Genomic DNA, 12,824 nt, shown 5'->3' with positions numbered 1-12,824 from the left:
TTTAAGATGCTCACCCACGCACACAAGGCCCTCCACGGCACCGGACCAGCATACCTGAACACCCGGCTCAAATTCCACGCACCCCAAAGGACCCTACGATCAGCCCAGCTCTCCTATGCCGAGGTCCCCCGCACCAGAAAGACCAGATTGGGAGGATGCTCCTTCTCCTTTCTCGCGGCCAAAGCATGGAACGCCCTTCCGCTCCACCTCAGACAGACAACATCGCTCCCCATCATCGCAAGAAACCTCAAAACCTGGCTCTTCGACAGACCGCCTCCTTGATGGAATGGAACCTGCACCCCCCCCCCCCCCCACCCCTAGCGCCTTCAGACCCTTACGGGTGAGTAGTTGCACTTTAACAAACTCCTGATTGATTGGTTGATTGCAAAGAATGGGAGCCAGCACGCAACCTTGTTTACGCCCGTTCTCCGTGTTAATATTCGGGGACACTGTGCTGGCGCTAGTTTTAACTCTTAACCAGGTGTCTTCATAGAGCGATCTTATTGCCTTCAGTAGGTTTGGTGGTTTTCTGGCTTCCACCATAGTCTTTTGCAAACCACTTTATCGAAGGCTGTGCTGCAGTCTACAAAGCAATAGAAGAGTGGAGCGTGGTTCTTCCGGGTATCCTGGGTGGATAAGTAGGCCAATGCCAGTACATTATCCATGGTTGATGCCTGTGACCTGAAGCCAGTTTTATAAGATGGTATAATGCTATTCTCTTCATCCCACCCCTCCAAGTCCCTTAGTAGAAGGCGAGCGTAAGCATTGGCTTCAAGGTCAAGCAGGGTAATAAACCTGTAATTTGATGGTTTTAAGCGTTCTCCTTTTTTGAAAATAGGAACCAAAATGGAGTCCTCCCAGGAATCGGAGGTTGTTGCTGATTGGAAAGTATGGATGTATAAAGGAGTTACCAATGCTGCCCAGAAGTCGGGGGCCTTTTTGAAGACCAGTGCTGGAATTCCATTTGGACCGGGGGCTCCATCGTTCTTCATGTTCTTGATGATCTTACTGACGGTTTAGGGATTTAGCTGGGCTGGTGTTTCGCCATGTCTTTCTGCCGGTGTTCTATTAGCCTCAGGCCAGTTATATTGGCTGACTTTCATGTCTGGGCCCTCCCTGCCACTGGCCCCTTCTGGACTGACTTTATGGGCAGGGAGGTTGCGTAAAGCTGTTTGACATAAATCAGCCAGTCCTTTTCCGCTACACCATTCTCTCTTGAAAGAAAATTCCAACAGCGTAGAGACATATGGACATCTCATACAAAGTGGAAACAGAAAAGTATGTTGGACAATGATAAATTCAAATTTTTAGACTGCAAACACGCAGTCATTCCGACTTTTTATCATCTCTCGAAGTTACATAAGGACAGTGTGAACCATCCCGGGCCTCCCATTCTTTCTTCAAAGGGTTGTGTAATGGAAAATATGCCCACATTTATTGATTTCTTTCTGTTTGACTTTGTTATTGAACTGACCTCATACACACAAGACACCAAAGATTTCTTAAAAAGGAATAACTTGGGAACCTGACTTTGTCATGAGCACCTTAGTTATATCCAGCCTTTATAAAAGTATTCAACACAGTAAAGGCTTGGAAGCTATTGAATACTTTTTGAAAGGATGCTCCTTGAAATACATGGAACTTAATTACATGCTTCTTGGATTTGTTAAGTATTGTTTAACCAACAACATTTTCCTTTTCCAGGAACAATTGTTCAGACAGACACAGGGCGCAGCCATGGGCACCTGCTTCCCCCCCAGCTATGTGAATCTCTTTGTAGGCTGGTGGGAGAAGCGGGTGGCCAGGTCAGATGCCAATGACGAATGGACCAACAGACTGGTCCTCTGCAACCGTTATATTGATGAATTATTCATCAGATACAACGGTACAGTAGAGTAAGCTAAAGAGTATGTCAATGTCTTAAACATGAACGACCTCAACTTAAAGTTCACTGGAGAAGTGAGTAAGACTACTAAGAATTTTTTCTGGATTTACAGGTCTTTGTTTCAGAAGGGAAGTTAGGCACCATTTTACATCGGAAGCCTACAGCGGGCAATTCAGTTTTACACCCCAGCAGTTGCCATATGGACAAACTAATCAATAGTGTCCCGTTTGGCACGCTGCTGAGGATAAAGAGGAATTGCAACAGAGAATATGATTTTCAAACAGCAGCCAATGAAAGTGCAGCTAGTTTCCAAACATGAGGCTATAGGAGTGAAGTTCTACTCAGTGCCAAAAATAACGTGGACACGAGGTTTAGAAGAGAATTGGTTTGTGGGGTATCAAGGACTAAGCAGAAAAAAGAGCAAGTTAGACTATTCCAAACCACGGACTCTAGAATTATTACCAACTACTCTAGCAATGCAAATTATCTAAGACAGATATTGAGGGAGAATTGGCATCTCCTCAAATCGGATCCTATTATAGGGGAGGATCTGGCTAGAGCCCCCCCCTATTGTCATTTAGGAAGGCAAGACCTTTAAAAGATCAATTGGTGCAAAGTCACTATTTCCAAGGGAGAAGTGATCTTCGCTTTGTCCAGATCAAAGGTTTTCATCCTTGAAAAAAATCCAAGGCATGTAAGAGTAGCAACAAGGACTTGTCATATAATGTACCAGGATTAACAACTCCTAAAAAGATTGAAAAAGGTATGAACTGTAATACCAGACACACAGTATACTGTTTGGTATGTCCGTGTGGACTCCGGTACATCGGTAGACTATACACCCTACCAAAATAAGGCTCTTAGAGCACATGAGAGCCATTGTCACTAAGGATGCAACCTATCCGGTGGCTTGGCATTTCCATAGCCATCATAGCAGCAACATAGATGGTTATGGTTCGAGCGGCAGACCCTGATGCAGAAGTCTAGCCCGGGACCAGGGTTCAATTCCCCGCCTCGGCGGGTCTTGGGCTCAAAATTCCACGGACCTGATAATTCTCGCCTCGGTGCCTATTCCAATCATGCAGTCCCACTCTGCAACTCTGGGCAATAGCTTGCTTAATCTCCACAACGGCCCCCTCAATGCTAAGGATGCCTGGCCTCCACCATGGGGGTGCCCAGGAGTGGACGCCTCACAGGGAAAAGCCAGGATGGGTTCCACCGCGGTATTCGTACAAGCGCCTTGAGACCCTTGCGGGTGAGTAGTGCGCTATACAAGTATCAATTTACATTTACAATTTACATTTACATTTCTGTTTAGACCATGTGCTAGGCAATATCAGAGGAGGGGATAGACAACTGAAACTCCGAAGACTTGAGTCTAGGTATATCATAGATATCCAGACCAAGATTCCTCAAGTACTCATTAGTGGGAAGGAACTGGCTGTACATTTGTAAATAGTAGCATTAGTTGATACTGGATTGAATATATTTGTAAATAGTTCTGTAATGAAGTATATAGGATCTTTGCTTTGCCTGTAGCTCTGTGGATATTTTCTCTGATTTTCTTTTGGGGGTTTCCCTTTTCTTTTATGTTTTTCCTTTTTTCTCCGGGGTCTTGCCGCTTTTTAGCGGGGGTGAGTGTATATCAAATCGATATATGATGAAAAAGCACTGTATAAGTGGGGCAATGCATATGCTAATTCAGGGTGGATTATGTTTGATATCCATGACTGCTTATAACAACAACAATGTGCAGAATGGATTTGCTATGTTCATAGCCATAGCCCATTCAGAGCAAGATATTAACTTGTGTATATTGGTACAGCTAACTATATGAATTAATTAGATAGACATGTGTATATGATATAATTTTGCATGTTTAAAGATGACCAAAATGATTTTTGTTTCCATCCAAACAGTCCTTTGTTTGTTTTGATTCCATTTGGACCACCAATGAACTGGATGTTTGTTTATTTAAATAACGCTGTCTTGGGCTGCCATTTGATATTGACAAATGCAGTCGCTGAAACGCGTCTTTTCTGTGCTTGGATACCCAAATAAAATCGGGGTAAACAGTTTCCCGCAAGTGCTGTGCTCTTTCTACCTGGAAGCAGAAATATATATGTATACATATATACATATACATATATATATATTTATATATATACATATGTGTATATATATTACCTCCTGGCGGTCGCCAGAAGGTAGTTATAGTTAGGACCTAGTTTCCATAGAAAATCCACAACATTCTATTTGGAATAACTTTGGCGCCGGTTGACGAATCTTCGCTTAATTCCCCAAGAAGTTGGGGCGCTCCTATCCTGAAAGTTTCGGGGTGATTCGTCAAGCGGGGGCCGAGAAAAAAGGGGGTCCCAAAACGTGTTTTCCCCATGCAATTTTCCATAGGGACATTTAGCCGCGACTACAACTGCTGAACCGAATTACACCAAATTTGGCAAAAAGGTAGAGTTTGGTTCACAGTTCACGCCTTTTGTTAAATGGTCATAGATATATCTATCCTCCGAGGACATGCGCGTACTCTTACGAGCACGAGCAGCATGCTAATTGGCTCTCAACTGTCTGTCAACACTCCAAACCAGGAAGTGTTGGGAGCCATCTTGTGTCTCGGTAGAGCCGAGGCACAAGAAAAATGAAAAACAAGTGTGCAAAACACGCAAAGGGGGAAGGGTAGAAACACCCTGACCCCCTAGGCCTGCTCAGGGGGTCCCACAAGGACACCCAAGACCAAATAATAAAAAATAAAAAAATTAATCACGGGATGCGCCTAGGATACGCGTATCCCGTGAAAAGAAAAAAAAAACGAAGCCTGTGTATTTGAAATTAGCCCCCCAGTGGGGCCAAATACAGGGGGCATATATTTAAATATAATGAGGGGCCTGCCCCTGGGGCTTTAATGTTACGTATGTGGGGAGCTCACAGCCCCCCACAGCCAAGGGAACTGCCACCCCGGGGCTTTTTTTTATAATAATGGGGGCCCAGAGGGGCCCTCAGCCCCGGGGACCACCACCCCGGGGTTTCTTTAAAAAAAAATTACATTACAAAACCTGTGTGGGGGTCTCAAGCCCCCCACATGCCCAGAGGACCCCGGGGACCTACATTTTTAAATTAGGGGGTCTGTGATGGACCCCCCCAGCCCCGGGGACCACCACCCCCTGGGGCTTTTAAATGTTGGGAGGGGGGCTGCGATGCCCCCCTCCTGGAGCCTCGTGGTGGCCCTGGGAACCGTCACCTCCCAGGGCCAGCTCCCGCCTTACCATAGCAAACTGCTTTGGTTTTTGGAAGAGAGAGCAGGAAACCTGCTCTCTCTTCCAAAAACCAAAGACTATTGATTTTTTACATGGGGAGCAGCATGTTAGCTGTTCCCCATGTAGAAAAGCAATGCCGGCTCCCGCTCGACGCGGGGAGCTGACAGGGACCGTAGGGGGATTAGGGCCGGCCCTGGGGATGGGGTCCTCGGGCTACACATGCCCCCCTCCGAAAAGAATTTAGAAAAATAAAATAAAATTGCTGGCCCCGGGGGATGGGGTCTCCGGGGCCAAAAGTGGCATTAGGAGGGGGGCAAGGCAGCCCCCCTCCTAATAAACTTTTTTTAGGATGGTGTCCCCGGAGCAGACTATGGCCTTGGGAGGGGGGCCACGCAGCCCCTTCCCTATTTTTTAAAAAAATTAAAATTGGGGGCAGGCCCTGGGGGATGGGGTACCCAGAGCTAAAAAAATTTGAAAAAGAAGGGCGGCTACACAGCCCCCCTACTTAAAAAAAAAACGGGATCACGGCCGGAGGCCACGCCCCCCTCATTGCACCACTCTGCAAACGCTCCCCTGGCGCATTTGCAGAGGGGGAACAAATTCCCCTGGAATGCTGGGGGTCCCTGGGGGCCAACTAGCCCACCAGGTACCTCCAGTATGCCCCAGGGAGCTCCATTGCAGAGAGTTGTTCTGAGGCCATGTCCCTTTTTACACCTCTCTGCAACGCAGCTCTGTGGCGCTTACTGAAGGTAGCTGGTGGGCTAGTTGCACCCCAGGGGCCCTCAGTATTCAAGGGGACTTAATCCCCCAACTTAAAATTTGTTTGCACAGTTGTAAAGGGAGGGGGCAGGGTCTGAGTTCACATGTGTGCAAACACGCCCTGTGGCGCAGTTTTAGTTGGGGAATTAATTCCTTGTCAATACTGAGGGTCCCTGGGGCGAACTAGCCCACCAGGTACCTCTAGTAAGCGCCATGGAGCTGCGTTGCAGAGTGTTTTTAAAAGGGGCGTGGTCTGTGAACACCTCTCTGCAACGAAGCCCCCTGGCGCATACTATAGGTACCTGGTGGGCTAGTTGGCACCCAGGGGACCTCAGGCTTCAAGGGCACTTAATTCTGCAACTTAAAACGCACCACAGGGCATGTTTGCACACATGTCACCCCAGGCCTCCCCCCCTTTCTTCACCATTGTACAAATATTCCTCTAAAATCAGCCGAACTACGAATTCCGATTTACTCACCTGGTATCAGGAGAGAACCCAGTGCGGCATCTTTTAGCCTAGCACTGACCCTGAAAAGTAATTCTAAGCGTACTTACAGTAACTTGTATTTCCTTCCATAGGAATCCATTGTGGGGTTTTTAGCAGAAAAGTTTCTAAGTGTTGATTTTTAAAACGTACAAATATACCTCTAATATCAGCCGAACTATGAATTCCGATTTACTCACCTGTTATCAGGAGTGACCTCAGTGCTGCTTCTTTTAGCCCAGCAGTGACCCTGAAAAGTAATTCTAACCATACTTACCAGTAACTTGTACTTCCTTCCATAGGAATCCATTGTCTGGTTTTCACAGAAAAGTTTCTAAGTGTTTACTTTTACAAACTAAAAATATTCCTTAAAAATCGCCTGTATGACTTAAATGCATTCTTTCAACTGTTTACAGGAGATGCACCAGCTCTGGATGCAGGATCCACCACTGAGTAAGAAAAAGTAACGATAACACTACTTACCTGCTACATGAATTTCCTTCAATAGGGTAACATTGAGTGGTTTCTCTTGGAAATTCTTCTTAGTGTGGAGTTTTGAAATATGAAAATATTCACCTAAAATCAGCCGTACAACTAATTCCGATTTACGCACCTGATATCAGGAGAGACCAGAATTAGCGCCAGAATTAGCGCTCCTGAGGCGGAAGCCGGGAGCTAGGACACCTACCCTGAAAATATAGATCTAGTCATCTTAATTTCGCCGCATTGTTAAAATCACACGAAGTCTTCACTGTGCATCAGTTAAACCTTATTGAACTGCACTCCACCTTCTTGCTTGCTCTCCCCTCCTGGGACTCCTGCAATCATTCCCGAGCCGATTTAGGGCTCGATAGGCTCACGGTCCTCTCCCCGCCAGGCGCAGATATCGGGCGCCATCTTGGGTGAGGAGCAGGGCAGCGCTCTAGTGCTACAGACGATTTGGGGCCCTTGCACTACAAATTGGACGCGTTGAAGCAAGCAGGTAATCGCCATAATTAGCGCTCCTGAGGCGGAAGCCGGGAGCTAGGACACCTACACTGAAAATATAGAAAATATATTCTAGTCATTTTAATTTCGCAGTATTTTTAAAATGACACGAAGTCTTCACTGTGCATCAGTTACCCCTTATTGAACTGCACTCCACCTTCTTGCTTGCTCTCCCCTCCTGGGACTCCTGCCATCATTCCCGAGTCGATTTAGGGCTCGATAGGCTCACGGTCCTCTCCCCCCCAGGCGCAGACATCGGGCGCCATCTTGGGTGAGGAGCAGGGCAGCGCTCTAGTGCTACAGCCGATTTGGGGCCCTCGCACTACAAAATGAAGGGCACTGCCCGTCCGCGCAGCGGGCGGGCGCAGCGGGCGCGCCGGAGGCACGCCAGAGGCAAGCCCGTCTGTGCCCGTCCGTGCCCAGCCTAGGTCATATTATTTATTCACGGAGTGACCTTCTCCTACTGAGACCCCCCAAGAATACGCGCTGTCACTATGTGCATAAGCAGGAAGACTTTTTTATTCATTGCGATCTCTGCAGCCCACATCCTGGGGGACCTAATCTTAATCTCCCAGCCTCCACTCACTTGCGTATGGCCCTATTGAACTGCAGGTCCCTCCCCAAGCACTCTCTGGAGATCAATTTTATGCTTCAGGACCATGATTTAGATATTTTGTTTCTTACCGAAACGTGGTTAACTTCCAACTCAGAGGCCGATATTGTTTGTGCTCTCCCCCCGGGGTTTCAATTCTTTCTCAGACCAGGCCCTCTGGTAAATGGGGCGGTCTGGCCATACTGTATGAAGATCATTTTGTCTGTAGAGTGATGGACGGTAGCGTCCTGGAGTCTGAAAGCTGCCACTTCTATTTCCAATTATCTTCTACCACCTCTTTCACAGGCCTCTTAGTGTATCGCCCTCCGGGGAACTCCAGTCACTTTGTTAACTCTCTTCTGGAAACAGTTACTGTCCCGGCATCCTCCACCCCCAATTTTACCATTCTAGGGGATCTCAATGTCCACTTTAACGACCCCCTAGATAGAGTGGCGACGGACCTCCAACTCGAATTTAGATCATATGAGCTCCAACTAGTGAATACTGGTGCCACGCATAACAAAGGCCATCTTCTTGACCCGGTTTTCACCAACATTCGGTCACTTCAGGCTAGTCCCCCCCTCTCCTGGTCAGATCATTTTCTGGTCCCCTTCTCCTGAAGGGCGAGTTCAAAACACCTCAAACCCCCAGCACATGCACTCTCGAGAGGGCTTGGTCCAAGCTCTCTGTTGAAAATTGGATTTACACATTTGAACACTCCACTCCTCCCTACGATCCGGACCCCGTTGTAGCAGACACCAACTCTAAAAACTGGCACTACCATTGCTTCAACAGCAACTGAACTCATCAACACCTCTCTTTCCCAGGGCATTGTTCCGCCCAGCTGGAAAGGGGCAATTGTGAAGGCCCTCTTAAAGAAACCACATCTCGACCCACTGGAGCTGGCAATTTTTAGGGGGATCTCATTATTCCCAGGACTTAGTAAGATCACAGAAAGATTGGTGAATTACCAACTTTCCCACTTCCTGGAGTCTAATGAGCTACTGCGGAGTTCTCAAACCGGATTCCGCCCAGGCCAGGGCACGGATACGGCCCTCCTCTCTGTCATCGAGGAGGCAAGGTGCATCCTGGATTCGGGAGGAGCAGTGGCAGTGATCCTCCTGGATCTTAATGCAGCCTTCGATACAGGTTAATCACCGTATCCTTATCCAGCGCCTGGCTGAGGTGGGAATAAGGGGTCCGCCCTGACATGGTTAACATCATTCCTGAATAATCGTACCTTTGAAGTCTGGGAAGGCAACTCACGATCTGCCTCAATCCCCCTCCAGTGTGGCGTGCCGCAGGGCTCATCTTTAAGCCCCACATTGTTTAATGTGTATATGACCCCCCTTGAGGATGTGGTCGTCCCGTTTGGGATTAAAATTGTAAGATATGCAGACGACACCCAACTTGTCGTCTCACTCTCCCAACTTGATCAATGCCCTGACAATCTTCGTTCATGCTTGACGAAAATATATGCCTGGATGTGTGAATCCTCCATTAAATTAAACGGGTCGAAAACCGAAGTCATGCTACTTGGTCACAAGGCGACCCCAATATCCACCACTATCTGGCCTGCTTGTATGGGGGATCCGCCCAGCTCAAAAAAAGAAATTAAAAGCTTAGGCTTCTGGCTGGAGCAGGATCTATCATTTAAAACACAAGCAAAAAAAACGGCAGGAACTTGCTTCGGTCTTCTTTGGTCTGCCCGGAAAGTCCTCCCTCTCCTCCCGCAGCATTCCAGGAAGCTACTAGTACAAGGACTAGTGTTGTCCAGACTAGATTATAGCAATGCGATTTTTCTGGGGGCCCCTGAAGCCACCATCAACAAGCTACAACAGACTCAAAATGCTCAGCTAGGCTACTGATGGGCACTTCAGTTAGGATGTCAGCAAAACCAGCACTCAAATCACTCCACTGGCTCCTCATACGTGAAAGAATTAAGTTTAAATCTTTGTGTATCACTCATAAACTTCTTCAAGGTAAAGGACCCTCTATTATGAAGAGTCTAGTGACGCCCTAAAAGGCTAATAGACCTCTGCGTTCTGATAATGAATGCTTGGCGAGAGTGCCAAGATTCAAGAAAGCACGTACAGGAGGCCGTTCTCCGTGAACGCGGCCTAGCTATCGAATTCCCTCCTCTTGAAACTCTGTGCGGAACCCGGCCTTTTGCGCTTCCGGAAGCTCTTGCAAACCTTCCTTTTCCCCATATGACCCTCTGTTTTTCCTTCTCCCCTCTCGAGTCTGACTCTGGTGCAGCGCTGGGATGCCTCCGGGTAACCATGCGCTATATAAAACTGGTTACATTACATTACATTACCTCAGTGCTGCATCTTTGAGCCCAGTACTGATCCTGAAAAGTAATTCTAACCATACTTACCAGTAATTTGAATTTCCTTCCATAGGCTAACATTGACTGGTTTCACTTGGAAATTCTTCTAAGTGTGGAGTTTTTGAACTACATAAAATTCCTATAAAATCAGCAGAAGTACAAATTCCTATTTACTCACCTGTTATCAGAAGTCCCCCCAGTGCTGCTTCTTTGAGCCCAGTACTGATCCTAAAATGTAATTCTAACCGTCCTTACCAGTAACTTGTATTTCCTTCCTTAGTAATCTATTGTCTGCATTTCACCAGAAAAGTTTCTAAGTGTCTATTTTCACAAACTAACACAATTCTTTAAAAATCGCCTGTGTGACTTAAACGCATTCTTTCAACTGTTTACAGGAGATGCACCCGTGCTGGATCCAGGAGCCACCACTGAGTAAGGAAAAGTAACGTTAACACTATTTACCTGCTAAGTGAATTTCCTCCCATAGGATAACATTGGTGATTCTATGTGAAAAAATGTCTGTGTCAACTTTTAAAATACAATAATATTCCTTAAAAATCACTACCGCAACCAAAATGCTTTTACTTAACTGTTTACAGGAGATGTCCCAGGACTGAATCTAGGATCCAGTCATGTGGTTAGAAAAGTAATCCAAAGAGTAACTAATTGCATTTACCTAGAAATTCACATTGACCTCAATGTTGCATTGTCTCTGAAATTGTGTTGTGCATTACAACAACTGTAATTACTGTACTTAGATGACTATTGCCTATTTGCAAAGTATTTAAACTAAAGTAATTCATTCTGAGAAAGTATATTTTGTAATGTAATGTATAATGTAATTATAATGTAATTTAAAAAAATAAAATATCTAAAAATAAATTGTATAACAAATGTAGAAAATCAGTATTAAAAAGAATAACAATTAATACATTTAAAAATTGTCATTTACAAAACCTTCGAAATTCACTGAAAATACCATAGGTTTCAGACATGTTATAGTTAGGAATTAGCATTTAAATAACCTTTGAAATTCACTGAAAAACCCATAGATTTCAGGCACGTTATAGTTAGGAATAAGCATTAAAAAGCCTTAGAACTTCACTGAAAAAAACATAGGTTTCAGTGGCGTTATAGTTAGCTGGACATTTGACTCATACAAAACCATTGAAATTCCCCTGTTATAGTAGTTCAGCTAACTATAACTTGCGCGCCTGCAATCCACTGCTGATAATGTCACATATTACATCACTCATGACATGGTCAGTGACATCACTCATGACATCTCAAATGACATCACTGATGACATCACCGATGACATCATCCTTGTGAAAGAGTGGCAGACCTCCTCTCACCCTAATATAACCTTGTAATACACACATTGAAAAATAGAACCTACAATTTTCAAAACAATGGAGATACCAATACCAGTTAGAACAACCTATTCATTAATTCCAAAATCTACATACACATCCACTCATTTACCAACAGTTCTATATAGTCATTCATACATGTACTCACTCATCATATGTACTCATACACCTATACATCCTGTTACACACCTATACTCATACATAGAGTTACTCACACACATACTCACACATGCAAATAAATCAAACATCCATTTACTTTCATATACAGCTATACACACACCACTACACTTACTTCTACAGAAACGTACACATACTTACTCTCTTAAACAATCACTTTTAGAAACACATACTTATTTATACAGGAACTCTTCCAATCTCTCACTCTTACGTATACTCAGTTATATACATCAATACTCACATATACTAGTTTAAAACATATGTACTTACTCATAAAGACAGTATTGAGACAGTCGTTCACTCACTAACACACCCATACACACACTCAACCACCCATACAGTCCTCCACACATGCTGTCTTCAAAACACATACAAACAGTGAGTCACTCATTCATGCATTTATGAGTTAAGTAAAATCCCCCACCGAACCATGAAGACACTCATACTGATACTCAAAGAAGCAACTAATAACCCATATACACTCTCATGTAGCTACTCACCAACCCATGCAGCCACTTATACACAAAGTAAGACACTGATACAGATATTTAAATATTTAAACATTACTCACTAATACATGTATTCACTAAGATACACTTAATAAGTCAGTTATACAATCAATTTGACAAAAAAACCACACATTTAGACACTTATATACCCATTTATTCTTCCATCGACCTTTAGATATACATATATAAAAAATATTTATTCTTCAGAAAGACACACATTTAGTGGATGATGTCATCAGTGGTGTCATCAGTGATGTCATTTGAGATGTCATCAGTGATGTCATGAGTGATGTCACTGACCATGTCATGAGTGATGTAATGTGTGACGGCAATATTGAGTATAAAAGATTTCATATTAAAAGACTATAAAACAGTTGAAAACTTCGCCCACCACAAAGCATTGCACAATCTTCAGAATAGATATGTGTAAGGAGTCCCAAGAAACGGTTGAGCAAA

Source organism: Lissotriton vulgaris, chromosome 2_2 (assembly GCF_964263255.1).
Source record: "Lissotriton vulgaris chromosome 2_2, aLisVul1.2, whole genome shotgun sequence".
Taxonomy (NCBI): domain Eukaryota; kingdom Metazoa; phylum Chordata; class Amphibia; order Caudata; family Salamandridae; genus Lissotriton; species Lissotriton vulgaris.
The sequence above is the reverse complement of the archived record's forward strand: the minus strand, read 5'-3'. Positions refer to the sequence as shown.